The following is a 15,752-nucleotide window of genomic DNA, read 5'->3' on the forward strand; positions in this document are numbered from 1 at the left end:
AACTACTCTTGCCACCATTAGGTAAGTTTTATAAGAGAGAAAGTAGCTTAACATTTAGATAATCACCTGCCAAGAGAGATGAAGAGGGATACAATTAAGTCAAAGAAGGCCTTCTCTGAAAGCAGCACACACTTATTCACTAACAGCAGACCAATAATATGGCAAATTCCTGGGTTGAAAAGCCAACCACTGCTATATCTCACAGGGATGCAGCTCTAAGCACTGGTTCTCAATATGGAAGCTTAGCAGGAGATAAAGCTATGCCTCAGGTCTTTTTCCAGGATTTGTCATTATTAGTTCTCAGTGAAACAATGGAAGCTCCCCTGGGTAAAATATATAATTTAAATTGCTACTGCATACCAACACCTCCTTTTACAATTACTTCTAGCTAAGAATAACACAAATAAGAGAGTTAGGTGTGAATGAAACCTAAACCAATAGATCTTTAAGGCGGCATCTAGTAAGATGATTGGCAGTGTTGGAAGGCAATCTTCCCTGGATTTCTTGGTGATTTGACATGGTCTGAACTGCCCAAGCAACAGACATTGCCAAATTATAATGATAAAACATGCATCCTCTTCTTTTCTCCCAGAACTACCTGCTTTTTGGATTCTAAGGGTGGTAGATATGGAGTCTTTTGTATCTTTTTTCACCAGAAACATCTGTTCCTTCTTCGAAAGATAATAGAGCTTTTTTTTTTTTTTAATCTCCATGATTCAATGTTTACATTCTTGGTTGTAGAATTCCTTCTCCTCCCCCAACAGAAGATCTTTTTATATTCCAGAATAAAAGATAAGCACCTTCTTTTAAGTCCAGAAGGGTAGATGGTTTGCTCCTACATAAGCTTTAAGATTCGTAATTTTGGAGTTTCTCTATTGTGGTGTAGACCACTCTATCTGCAGGATACATTTGGCTTTCATTACATAACCTTATGAGGAGCTGGGGTATGGGCACATAGCAACATCCCTAAGGTATTCTGTGAATAAGTAAAAAGAGGTTTTGTTGTTGTTGTTGTTGTTGTTATTTTTGCGTGTGTTCTTTATCATCTCTGGTGCTTCTGCTAGTGTATTTGTGTATATGTGTATAACTGCTGAATGATATTTCTATCTTATATTAATCCAATCTGTATATACATACATATCTATATATATCTTTCTATATAATCTACCTATTATCTAACTATCTATCATCTAATCTACACAAGTAGGGTAACATTTTCAACTCTTCACAGTCCTAAGAGATGTATATATGGTAGCAAGGATATGACAAAAAGCAAACATGTAAGAATTATACTAAGTAATTTTTTTTGAGAATTGTATTGCAAAAATAAAAACAAACGAAAAAGTAATCAAATAATATTTCAAACCTAGCCTGAAACTCTTCAAAACAATTCCTAGGCCAGCAAATCTACATCTATATAAGTATCATTTTAAAGCTTTTCAGCCTCTTAAAAGGACATCTGTTTCATTGCCTACTTCACATGTGGACAGAGCACATAATGGACAAAAACAACCCTTCCAGAAAGAAGGACCCAGAGGCCATAGAGGACAATGAAAAAGGTAACTTGTGCCAGAGAGCAAATCCAGCCACTAACAGATGGTGTAACATGAATTAACTACACTGCCAGAGCAAGGAGCCTTCAATTTCTTCCCAGAATAACGATGGCCTTGTGTTTTCCACTCTTCCTTTTTCTAAATGCAAGTTTTGAAATGTGTTACTCATTACCTCAGTACAATTGTACTGTAAATGTGTTAGGGACATATAACTTGAATTTTACTTTATTGATGTAAATTTTTCTACTTAACTTGTATATAGATATTAAAACTGTGTGTTTTAACACAACCATGATAACCAACAAAATCTCTTAAAATACAATAATATTTGAGTCACCTGACTATGCCAGAACCTCACTGGCCAGACCAAAGAAGAATGATTCTTGTTTTATTAAATAATTATTTGTGTGCAGACTCCTGGACGCATCCCTTCCTAACCACAGAGATTCTTTTCAATCTTCATTAGCATAACTAAGCATAAGTAACATACAGTTTCCACCCTTTCTAGAGGTTAGACATCTCTGATTTGCCTTCTTAGTGAATCACTCCATGATTTTATTCTACTGGTGTGCCTCTTTGCCTGGCAGATTAATAAGCCTGGTTTGCTTTTGTCATTGGATGTTATTTTTTTATTGTATGTTTTTTTAAATTACTGAAGACCATTGTTTACAAAGGTCACAGTACGACAAGGAGTTAATATTTTGATCTGATAAAGAGGACTGTATATTATATAGGGATCTTGGAGTTTGAGCTCAATGAAATAATAGATTAGGGCTTTAGAATGTTTTCTCCCTTAAGAATGAGATTAAATATATAGAATAGAAAAATGAATACTGTGCTGGCAGAGTTTTTATTTTTTTATTTTTTATTTTGGTAGAAAGGAGGTTTCGCCACATTGCCCAGGCTGATCTTGAACCCCTGTGCTCAAGTGATCAGCCCGCCTTGACCTCCCAAAGTGCTGCAATTACAGGCATGAACCACCATGCCTGGCCTGTGCTTGGGTGTTGAAGTTGCAAAACAGATAGACAGCTTTGGATAGAAACCTAATATATTTTATTTGATATCATTAGACCATCTTATATTTTGCTGCCAATGAAACATTTTTTAGCCCCCTTTGCCAGGTATAGCTTTGCAAAAATATTCTGACCACTGGGAAGTGAGTGGAGGTGCATGCAGCTCTCAGGAACATTCTGTAAATGTTAGTTGGCATGCTACATTTGTCCTTTCTTATTTGATCTGCTTCTTCTTGACGACTGGAATATTAATTAGATGACTGTGTTGGATTGGCCAACTTGGAAGTCAGTTGACTTTGGGAATGTAAGCTATGTAAGATGGGATGATATAAATGTAAAATATTTTGTGCTTTGTGGAGAAGAGCATCACATTGTACTCAACTTCTATACATTTGAATATTTTCATATAATAAATAAAGTTATATTTTGTAAAGCTATTATTATATCTTCATTCTTTGTTATTTTAGTCAATCCTAATCATAACTGTTTGCCAAACTAAACTATTACATTGATAACCTCTCAGACAACTTTTTCAACTTTTTCTGATTCTTTCAGACACCATTGGAACTTTTTTCCTGCACATAACATGTATGAAATACCACAGCCACAATTAGAAATTTACAATCACATCTATAATTGCCAACTGAGATCTAAAACTTAGAACTCTTCATGTCAATCACAACATCCTTCCCCTTTCTCTAAAATTTACTGTACCTACTTTTTATTTCTATAAGGATCTCTACCTACCAAAAAACAATCATCTATTGCTAATGTTTTATTTCTCTAAATTCTTTTAGCATTTATGTTTTATACCATGTATTTTGTTACTTCTTAGCACAAGTGAATTATATCATAAAGTAGTTTCGTAATATTTTGTTATATTCCTTTAGTAGTTGTAAAAATACGATAGCACTAAACTAAACTAGTAATAGACACAAATTCTAGATTCTATTTATTGAGGTATATTGCAGGTCAAATACTATAATAGCTCATTTAATTTCTAAACTATCATACAAGTAGTTCATAATAATGTACAGAGTTGAATACTAACCCCTTTCAAATTTTACCACCGAGAATATGTGAGGGTGACATTATTTCAGACAAGAATTTCTGTAAATACCTCAAGATGAGATAGTCCTAGACTAGGTTGGGCCCAACATCCAATAAGAGTATCTTTGTAAGAGACAGAAGATGGGAAGACACACAGAGACACACTGAGGGGAAGGCCATGTGGAGAAGGAAGAAGAGATTAGAATTATGTTTCTAACAAGTCAAGGAACATGAGGGTTAGCTAAGCCACCAGAAGATAAGAAAGAGGTAGTGAACAGACTCTAGGAGTCCCCAAAAGGAAGCAGTCCTGCTAACACGTCATTTTGGCCTTCTGGCCAAATTTTTTGGCCAGACAGAACTTTGAGACAATAAATTCTTGTTGTTTTAAATCACCCAGTGTGTGTCCATTTGTTATGGCAGCCCCAGGAAAACAATACAGATTTTGTTACCAGGAAGTAAGGTGCTGCTGTAACAAATACCTACAAATGCAGAAGGAGATTTGGATTTGGGTAATGGACAGAAGTTGGTAGAATGTGACGGCACCTCTTGAAGAGATGTTAGTAGAAACACGAATATTAAGACTAATGTGGGCCAGGCGCGGTGGCTCATGCCTGTAATCCCAGCACTTTGGGAGACTGACGTGGGAGGATCACGAGGTCAGGAGATGGAGACCATACTGACTAACACGTTGAAACCCCGTCTCCACTAAAAATATTTTAAAAATTAGCCAGGCATGGTGGTGGGCGCCTATAGTCCCAACTACTGGGGAGGCTGAGGCAGGAAAATGGCGTGAATCCGGTAGGCGGAGCTTACAGCAGTGAGCCGAGATTGCACCACTGCTCTCCAGCCTGGGAGACAGAGCAAGACTCCTTCTCAAAAAAAAAAAAAAAAAAGACCATTGTGATGAGGCTCAGAAGGAAGTGAAGTTCACTGTAGAGAATACTTCTTTCTTCGTAAAGAACACATAATTTTTTGAATAGATGTCGGTAGAATCACAACCTTTAAAGATCTTTCTGCAACCCCATCAAAGGATATGAACAGACATTTCTCAAAAGAAGACATTCATACAGCCAACAGACACATGAAAAATGCTCATCATCACTGGCCATCAGAGAAATGCAAATCAAAACCACAATGAGATACCATCTCACACCAGTTAGAATGGCAATCATTCAAAAGTCAGGAAACAACAGGTGCTGGAGAGGATGTGGAGAAATAGGAACACTTTTACACTGTTGGTGGGATTGTAAACTAGTTCAACCATTATGGAAAACAGTATGGCGATTCCTCAAGGATTTAGAACTAGATGTACCATATGACCCAGCCATCCCATTACTGGGTATATACCCAAAGGATTATAAATCATGCTGCTATAAAGACACATGCACACGTATGTTTATTGTGGCACTATTCACAATAGCAAAGATTTGGAATCAACACAAATGTCCATCAGTGACAGACTGGATTAAGAAAATGTAGCACATATACACCATGGAATACTATGCAGCCATAAAAAAGGATGAGTTTGTGTCCTTTGTAGGGACATGGATGCAGCTGGAAACCATCATTCTCAGCAAACTATCACAAGAACAGAAAACCAAACACCGCATGTTCTCACTCATAGGTGGGAACTGAACAATGAGATCACTTGGACTTGGGAAGGGGAACATCACACACCGTGGCCTATCATGGGGAGGGGGGAGGGGGCAGGGATTGCACTGGGAGTTATACCTGATGTAAATGACGAGTTGATGGGTGCTGATGAGTTGATGGGTGCAGCACACCAACATGGCACAAGTATACATATGTAACAAACCTGCACGTTATGCACATGTACCCTACAACTTAAAGTATAATAATAATAATAAATTAATTAATTAATTAAAAACAAAAAAAAGATCTTTCTGGTGATGTCTCCAAAGAAAATGAAGAACAAGTTACTGTAAACTGTAAGAAAGCAGATCCTTGCTGTAAAGTAGCCGATACTTTAGCTGAATTATGTTCTACTATTGGGTAGAAAGCAAGACTTGCAAGGTTAAACTTGAATATATAGCTGAGAAAGTTTCAAGTGAGGTGTTGAGGGTGAAGTATGGTTTTCCCTTGTTCCTTATAGTAAAATATAAAAGAAAAGAGATAAACTGAAGATGAAACTGCTATGTGAGAAGGAAGCAGCACTTGATGGGGTGGAAGATTCTTAGCCTATCTACATTGCAAAGGATGGAAGAATTAGGAATTTCACTGTTGGAGAAGCAAATTCCAAAGAGAGGGTCAAGGGTATGACTGAACAAACTTTTGTTGAAAAAATTAGGTGTGTGATCCATGGATCCAATCAATCATCTTAGGAGAAGCCAGAAATAGAAATGGAGTTATTTCAGAAATGCACAACCATTTTCTAATGCTGAAGACCACTTCATACATAGTAGACCCACAAAGTTTTGGAAAATGTTATATAAGCATAAACATTGGCAGCTTGGATTGAAAGAAAAAGAGATGTGATGGAAAGAAGAAAGACGAACAATCTTCTGGAATGTCAAAGGAAGAAATTTCGCTGATAAAATAACTCAGCCGAAAATGTGCAAACCTTTAAATAAAGAAGAAATAACTACTCGGGTGCTGAAGGCAGTGTAGCCACTGCCAAGCGTGGAGGAGTGAGGCATGGACTGCATTCTCCCAGAAAGGACCAACCCTGCTGGTAAGTAGATTTCAGACTTACAGTCTCTGAAACTGTGAGAGAATGATTTTCTGTTGTTTTAAGACACCCATTGTGCGATAATTATTATGGCAATCCTAGGAAACTGACATATGTGGGTGCAACAACCCTTGAGAAGTGTAAATAACATCATCATGGTCACACAATTATTGGGTAATAAAGTCAGCTTTTGCACCCAAGGAGTCTGCTCCAGAGAATTAATCAATTAATGCAGTATCTCATGGGACATATTACTTTTTTAGAAAGTTCAAAATATAATTATGGACTGAAGAGATAATTGATTGATTCATTTAGTTTGTGGTCATTCCTATCAATGTTCTCCAGATACAGAATTTTCAGGCAACCACAATCCCTGAAGGAACTGTAGTATGAATGTGACCAGTATACAAACCATAATATTTATGACCAGAACCAAAGTATCACCAATGAAAGATTGCAGAGCAACCTCAATCATAAATGGCACTACCTTAATAGAATTAACATGAACACAGCCATGTGAAGACCAAGAAGCAGGAGACCATGAGTTTGCCATTTTCAACTTTTTCGGTGCTAGTATAAAATAAGAAATTGAGAAATGTGTTGCAGTAGTAAGATATTATATTTGAGGCTTAGGTATCTGCAATTGTACTGAGTCAATCACTAGAGGATTATGCTAGGTATATGAGTAACCTCACCAAGATTTTTAAAAATGACCATCATTATGCAATTAAATTATACAATTAAATATAATACAGTAATATATAATATTTGACTATATTATTTTACCATATGATGCATATATAGTAATAATACCTTCCTGATGTGTTAAGTTCTAGTTGGGGAATGCTAAAATTGAACAAAATTGAGGATTAAGGAGCAATTGTAGTATTTTTCACCATTATAAAAGCAATTATTATCTGACATATTTGTATGTAATATGCAATCTGTGCTAGCAAACATTAGGAAGTTCTATATCAATTGCCTTAAAAATAATACATATTTTATAATTTTACACACACACACACACTTTTTTTTTTTTTTTTTTTTTTTAGGTCTGGCAATCTACATCCCTCATTTTGAGCTGAGGAAAATCAAAGCACAAACTCACCTATTTAGATTAGGGTAAAATTTTGCTTAGAATAAAAATTCCTGATTTTCTTTTTAGTTCTTCTTTCCAATATACTCTACAGTCTCTATACATTTTGTAGGCTACAAGCTCCAGAATTCACTTTAGTGATACAAAAGATAAACTTGGCTTAATATTTAACAATTTATCTTATCTTTGTCATCAAGAAGTCTGCCATTTTTTTGTTGTTTTCTTAGCTAACATTCATAAAAGCAGCATCAAAGAAGGATATTAATGTGTAGAAAAATGTTCTTACATACTTGCCTAAATTATGTATTTGATTAAAACTGCTATAACAGCCATGCCTTTCTAACCAGTAAAATGAATCTCATGCATCAAAGTAATGACTAGACCTTTAACTTGGTATATTGTAAGCTACAATACCTGTAGAAATGAGTGAGAAAAGAATAATTACAAAGGAAGTATGTGTTCGAGGAAACAACTTTTGCAATTAGAGGCCTGCATTTAAGGAATGCCAGTGTTTCTGTGTTTCCCCTGGATATTCTTGGTAACTAGCACAGTGTTGTAACAATTTTAAGACATTACAGATTAACATATATGACCATGAGAATTTATCTATGAGGAATATTTTAAAATTAGCGACTCTTCATGGTTTTATATGTATATTCAAAACATAACAATCAACTGGGCGTGGTGGCTCACGCCTATAATCCCATTTCTTTGGGAGGCCAAAGCAGGTGGATCACCTGAGGTTAGGAGTTCAAGACCAGCCTGGCCAACATGGCAAAACCCAATCTCTACTATAAATACAAAATTTAGCTAGGCGTGGTGGTGGGCGCCTGTAATCTCAGCTACTCGGGAGACTGAGGCAGGAGAATGGCTTAAACCCAGGGGGCAGAGGCTGCAGTGAGCCGAGATCATGCCACTTCACTCCAGTCTGGCTGAAAGAGTGAAACTGTCTTAAAAAAAATTTTTTAAAGGAAGAAAAAAATGTAACAATCAATTTACTTACAAGTTAGAGGCAATTTATTTTCTAAGGCAGGCTTATGTATCTTAAATTGTTTTGACCTCCACAGTACTTTGATTCTATAGCATTGGACATCAATGCTGAAAACTATGTTAAAAAAATGCTTTAAGAATATGCAAGACTTTCTGGATTCTGTACATCATTAATTCAGCCTTCTCAGAATATTTGGTTGACACATCTCTATGAAACTTTGAAATCTCTCACATATTATAATTCATAACCAAAGGAGAGTTCTCTAAAGAAAATTCTATCAGACCAAAGATAGTAACTCTGTGGAAAAAATAAAAAAGCTCACATTCTAATCAGCATTGCCTAAGATAGAGAAAACGGTAGGCAGAATGAGAAATAAAATGGTTTAAACAATAAATTTAGTTCCAATCATTCAATGTGACTTAATGGTGACAGAATAGAGTCAACTGCATTAAACAAACCGACCTGGTGGATCATAAGTTTCTAAATACAAGAGCAAAGCCAGCACTGTAATGACATTTCTTATTACAGTCGTCCCTCAGGATCTGTGGGGGACTTGGTTCCAGGACCTCCTACAGATACCAAGATTCACAGATGTTCAAGTTCCTAATATAAAATGGCATAGTATTTGCATAGAGCCTACACACATCTTCCCATATACATTAAATCATCTCTAGATTACTTATAATGCATAAAACAATGCAAATGCTATGTAAATAGTAGTTATATTGGATTGTTTAGGAAATAATGACAAGTAAAAATGTTTGTACATATTCATTACGGATGCAATTTTTTAAAGCATATATTCAGTCTATGATTAAATATATTCAATTCAATATTGGTTGAATCCATAGGTGCAGAATCCACAGATACAGAGGATAGATTGTATTTATATTCTAGTTACAGATTATAAAATGCTTTTATAAGCATAATCTCTTTTTAACTTTAATCATTACAACCACCTTTTTATGTTGGAAAGTCAAGGACTCTTTTTGCTATTATTGAAATGAAAACAACTTTTAGGGATGGAGGGACTCAATTAATATTTAGCTGAACTGCAATGATGAGAGTCATCATTCAATACTAGGTATCGTCAGTTCTGTAATCTCTTTGCTACCCTAACTTGCAGTCATTGACATGATAATGCAGCCTGCATGATATTAAAGGTAAACTAATCAATTGTATTCCTGAGGTACAGTTTACAGGAATATATTTGAAAGGGCTGTAATATTTGTGATTTTTTAATCTAGGAATTTGTTTTAAACTGATAACTTCTCTCAAAATATTACCTTTTCCACCAGATAAAAAATATATTATTCTTTTCACCAGAAAGAAGAAAAGATATTATTTTCCCTAAAAGGTAACAGATTTTTGAAAAGCCAATTACATGCAAAAACAATGATCCTAAGTATGTGGTAATACAGATAAATTTCATTATCTGTTTGTTGAGTGTGGATTTTTCAGATTGTTCAAAAAAACCTCTTTGAAAAGTACACTTAAAGGGAACCATACGCATCACAGTTGAAAGAATCCATACTTGTAATGAACTAATACCAAGTATATGAGTATAGGCCTTGAGAAAATAAAGCAACATATTTATACAAACTCATAATGAGAGAGGAAGCAGCAAATATGAAAGAATATAAATCAGATCAAATACATTATTTTATTTATACTTGGCTATGGTCACTTACCTAATTCTAAGTAATGAGAAATTGAATACTTTGGTTTCAATTCTGTTCTTTTTTAGTGTTTGTCACTAGAAAAAAAATTGAACCTGGATCTCTAAGTAAAATTGTACATCAATCTACACATTATATCCAACAGCCTATTCATATTTCCCTTGAAGGTACCATTGACATCTCAAACTCAAAAATTATCATTTGAATTAATTATTCACCATGTCTCTAAAGAACGTCTTCTCCTATGATTGCATATTTTAATGAGAGGCACTACTATGATTCATCCAATTTCCTAAACTACAATTCTGTGTGGCCTCCTTTGATTTCTTCTCCTCCCGTATTAGTCATAGCCAAGATATTACCAAATTCTATCTTCAATTGTTCTCAATAATTTAGAATCCACTTCACTTTCTCCACCAAATTATTATGTCAGTTAATACTATTACCATATCCTGTTTAAGTTACTAATCTTCCCCAGCTCTAAGCTTTCTAATACTCTGTAATTATTTCTGCACTCTACAGTAAAAAAATGATTTTTTTTGAATCCCAAGTTGGTCATAGTGCTGCCTAATTAAATCCTTTTTATCTTTCCCCATGGCTGTCTGCGTTAGCCTGACATACTTTAAGCTTACCTGTCATCATCTTTCACCAGCTACCTCCATCTTCCTGAACTCATAATGAGTTTAGGAGGAGTTAAACTGTTTGCACACTACACCTAAGCAGTGAAAAAACCACTAGTTTGTTCAAGTCCTTTGGGAATATATTTTCATTTATAATTCTCATCTCTTCTCTTCTGTTACTTTATTTACACCCAAACAATTACCTGTCCTTTCTTTCATAAACCTTCATTTTCTCTGTCTAGATTAGACTCCGCATCTGATTAGACTACCTGTTCAATTATACTTTCATCTAGGATGCTCTTTTATGTTTCCTTAGAACTTACTGTACTGTGTAGAAATAGCCTATTGCCTTCTCTATCTCTCAACAAGACTGTGAGTTTTGGGGTGGTACATAGTAAGTTTTTGACAGTCACCACATTCTCAAAATCTTCCCATTTCAGTCACTTTATTTTTAGTTTTCATAAAGTTTTGAGTGTAAAGCCTCATTAATCACCGGCATCAACAGTCATATGGACTAGGTGGATCCCTATCTTTAACAATGAAGCACTGGTCAGCAAAACCTATGGCAAAATGATGTGTTTTCCACTTTTATCTCTATTTATAAAAGCTGTGGTTAAACAAGATAGATTACTAAAGTCAACAAATCATAGATACTTAGAGTTTCAGAGACAATTGCTTTTAGGAGTGGGGGTTATTGAAATCGATGTGTCTGACACTATATAATGAGGGCTAACCTGACACAAAAGGATCCTAAATAAGTGTCCTCTTTCTCTGTCCTTATTTTTCAAAATAGTTGAACCAATGTAGGTCAACTAGGCAATGTGCATGTTTTTCTTTGTCAAACTCAGTTTCAAGACATTCTTCAAAATATCTGGCAACCTTATGACCAGGAGCAACAGAAGCAATCTGGAAACTTCAACTCACTGCCAAGTAAACATTGAAAAATTCAAAAATGCATATTATATCATCTATTTATATATGCATGTTATTATTTTTATACTATTTATACATTATCTGTAATTATAAATTACATATATAGTACACATGCATTATATAAATATATTAATTGCATATGCATTATGTGTGCATGTGTAAATGTGCATGAATGTATTATAGCCCACATGACTAAATTAGACTCAATATCACTTAAGTCAAAACACCTAGAAAAAAATAGATTCTACCACATTTTAAAGAACTAAAATAATAAAATCAATTATACTAATAAAGCAATTATTCTATCTTCACTTTATTTCCCCCCTACAATGGTGGACAATTTTGTTTCCAATGAATAATTTAGTGAATTTTTTTGCAGAAGATAATTAATGCTTTCTGAATATTTCCTATCAGTATTCTACAATAAGCCATATTGACTTCCCTATCACCATAAGCATTAAACCATATGCTGTAGGCTAGGCTGGAATATCTATATTAGTATCTTAATAAAAAAGTTTCAGAAAACTACCTACATATACAGCAAAATACATCCTTAGGGATCCCCGGAAAATATTTAAAGGTATCTTTTGTGCAAGGAAAATACGATAGTAAAAGTCTCGTATGTAAGTTTTTAAAGAGTTAGAGCATACTCTTAGCACTCTCGTCTTGGTATTAAAGGCTTCCATAAGATCCAAGCCTCTTTGACATTTAAAATTGTATTTTTATTCTCCTCTTAGAGAAACTGCTTACATATGGTTTCACCTGTATTTTTAAGTCTTCTTATCTGAGGTATACACTTGTATTACAGAATGTTTCTAAGGTCTGAGTGCATATACAAAGAGTATCTATAAATTAAAAATATATTGATTGCATTGGGAGTTATACCTGATGTAAATGACGAGTTGATGGGTGCAGCACACCAACATGGCACAAGTATACATATGTAACAAACCTACACGTTATGCACATGTACCCTACAACTTAAAGTATAATAATAATAAATAAATTAAAAAAAATAAATAAAATAAAAATATAATAAAATAAAAAGAGAAAGATACCCCATATTTCAATTATTCTTATTTATTATTTCCCCAATTCAAAACCAATAGAAAATTAGCTTATTTTCAAAGTTTAGGATATCACATATTATTTGGTTTGGTATACCATATATTGATTTGAAAAACATACAGCATAACACTAGAGTCATAATACTTTTCTCTTTCTTGTCACAAAAATCCATGTTAACAACCAATGGTGAGGCTCTTTCTTCTGCTTTAATAATGGTATAATTTTCTTCTATGTTATAATTGAGGACTAAGCTATTGATTCTACTCAATGTTTCTTCTACAAAATTAATATAATTTCAGTGGTGTGATGAGATACTGAAACAGAACAAAGAAGCTTAATTGTTTTGGAGAAAAGGATAGGCTAAAGCCTTCTTACCACTCCTACCCCATGGCTAGTGGTCAGCCTGAGCATGGTGTTAATAAAGGTTTTGAGGCTGAGGTGTGGAAGTTCTGGGGAAGGGTGTCTGGATCAATTAGTGTTATTTTTTTACAGCTTGAAGTTAAATGTTTAGATTACCCGCTACATGGTGGCATTATAAAAGTGCAGACGACGATTACTACTTTATAAACATGATGATAATAGAAATTATTTTTTATTAAGTTTTTTCTCACTAGTTTAATTAAAATAGATTTTGATTTTATTGTGAATAGTAAAAATGACAGGATAAAAAGCCCGCATGTTATTTTGTTGGGACTCAGAGAACAATACCTCAAAATGAAAGCCACAGAAGCAAAAGTTTATCTCTGACCTTCTCCTGCCCTCCTGTCTCTCAGTTCCATTCTCCCCCAAGGATAGGAACAGAAACCAAAATCCTTCTTCCCCAAGGTGGGTCATAAAAACCAGAATCCCTTTTCCCCAGAGCCAGCCATAAAATCTAACAATATTACTCTAACATTCCCTCTGCCTTTCTTTGTAAAAACTGGCCATAAAAAATTATCTGACCTATCTTGTTTGACTGTACGTCATAAGACTTCCATTCCAGAGAAGGTCCTGCCCCAGACTCACAAAGAAGAAATGCCACTGAGAGAGGCCCAGAAGAATCTGCACAGAGAGGCTTTGCTAGGTTTCCCCACTCACAGCATTAGCCGCATTAGATCATATCCTTTCTGTCCAATCATACTTCTACTTGACTATCTATATTTTGTTGATCGTAAGTATAAAAATAGACAATTTCCCCTGTATATTTTGATCTTTATTCTGAAGGCTCTCATTTATACATATTAAATAAATTTGCATGCTTTTTCTCTAATTAATCTGCCTTTTGCAAGTTGATTTTTCAGCAAACCTTCAGAGGGCCAATTCCTCTTGGCCCTTTCAATTCCAATCAAGAATATAATGCTAGATGTGAAGATGATATTTTTAAAAACACATGTTTGGGATACAGAAGAGATTTGGTATGTTAAATTTTATGCGAACAAATTCTGAGATAGAAGAGACATTCTAAAGCAGGAGAGACAGCAGCTGACCCAGTGAAGGCTGGGGGAAGGAGTGGCAAAGAAACCTGCGTTTCTAGTTGGCCAAGGTTATGAGAACAATGAAATAGATTTAAAAAAAAGAAATAAAAGTGAGTCTAACATATGAAAAAAGATGGAATTTAGAGGACAAAGAACATAATTTTCGGTATAATTGCACCCTATAAAAAGGAATGTTGACACCTCTGATTGTAAAGTATGTAGAGATAAATTGGTCAGGTATATACAAAGATATATAATGGAAATAAAATCAAGATATAAAATAGAAAAGAAGATAGAAAAGGAAAAATCAACATAATGAGTTTATTTCATCTATAAAAATCCATTTATAAATTAAAAACATATGAAATATATTACATAGTATAAAACTGGCTAATATTAAATTCAATATGGACAACCTATAATCCAGGGACTATATAGTATTGCTAATTATTATAATACATCAAGCAGACAGGAATCATCATTTTAATTTTATGGATGATAAACTGAGGTTCCCTGAAGTCATTTATTTAAATAGTATGATTAGTAAATGGTAGGAAAGAGGCTTCACACCTTATTCTGAGAGTCCATGAGATCTGCAGATCTTCATGGTAAACTTCATCATGTGATTTTCAATCATAAATAAACCTTCATAAGGATACTTCAGTCAGCACAATTTGAGCTCAAAAGATTAAAACTATTTCACTATATTTCAACATTATATTTCCCCAGAGGACAATTTAAGAAAAATACATAAGCTGTAGTAATCAAACCAATGAAATTGATTGAATTATATCATTGAAGAGTGTATTTATTTTTTAACTCACATAGTTTTGACCCAGCATTTTTGTTGATATATTTTAGAAATCTAGACAAGACAGCTTTAATTGATGTTACACTTTAATACAAGAGCCCTGGTTCTTATATAGCTTCCCAGAAAATAATCATTTTAGAGGATAGGTTTGTGTGAATTTTTACGAATACTTCAGAGACTGCCTCATCAATTTCTCTGTTGGTTTGATGACTAAATCTGATTAACCGGATAAAGATTTAATTCTATTTTCTCAGTTGCAATGTTTTGGTTTTCTTCTCTAAAGGCATTCCACTTATTCAGTTTGTAAATGAAAATAGAATATACAAGTTAATGTACAACGTGCTTTTAAAGCACAATTGTTTCTAACTAAAAAATGTATTCTTACACCATCATGGATAGACAGACAGAAATTTCACAGACAGACATCTGTCAAATTTTGATCATCTTTCCAAGAAAATAGCAGTATTCATATGATCATTGTCTTCCTGCCTTTATAACGCATAACAAGCAGCTAGCTTCCACCATTCTAATTCCAGTAGAGGAAAAACATATTGCTGGGTTTTAAGATGAATGTCAATCATCATATTCACATGATATTACTATAAAAAACATACATTACTCAGCCTGTGTCCATCTGCTATAAGTCAACTGAATTAGATTTCAAAGTTCTACTGCAATTCAGAAGTGTTTGCATGTCTTTCGGTTTCTTTTATAGGACCACACACAGTTAACCATTACAGTTAATCATTATTAGAATATCATTCTAAATAGGGCTATAGCACACAAAAATGGTGA

The sequence above is a fragment of the Macaca mulatta genome, chromosome 6 (genome assembly GCF_049350105.2).
Source record: "Macaca mulatta isolate MMU2019108-1 chromosome 6, T2T-MMU8v2.0, whole genome shotgun sequence".
NCBI lineage: Eukaryota > Metazoa > Chordata > Mammalia > Primates > Cercopithecidae > Macaca > Macaca mulatta.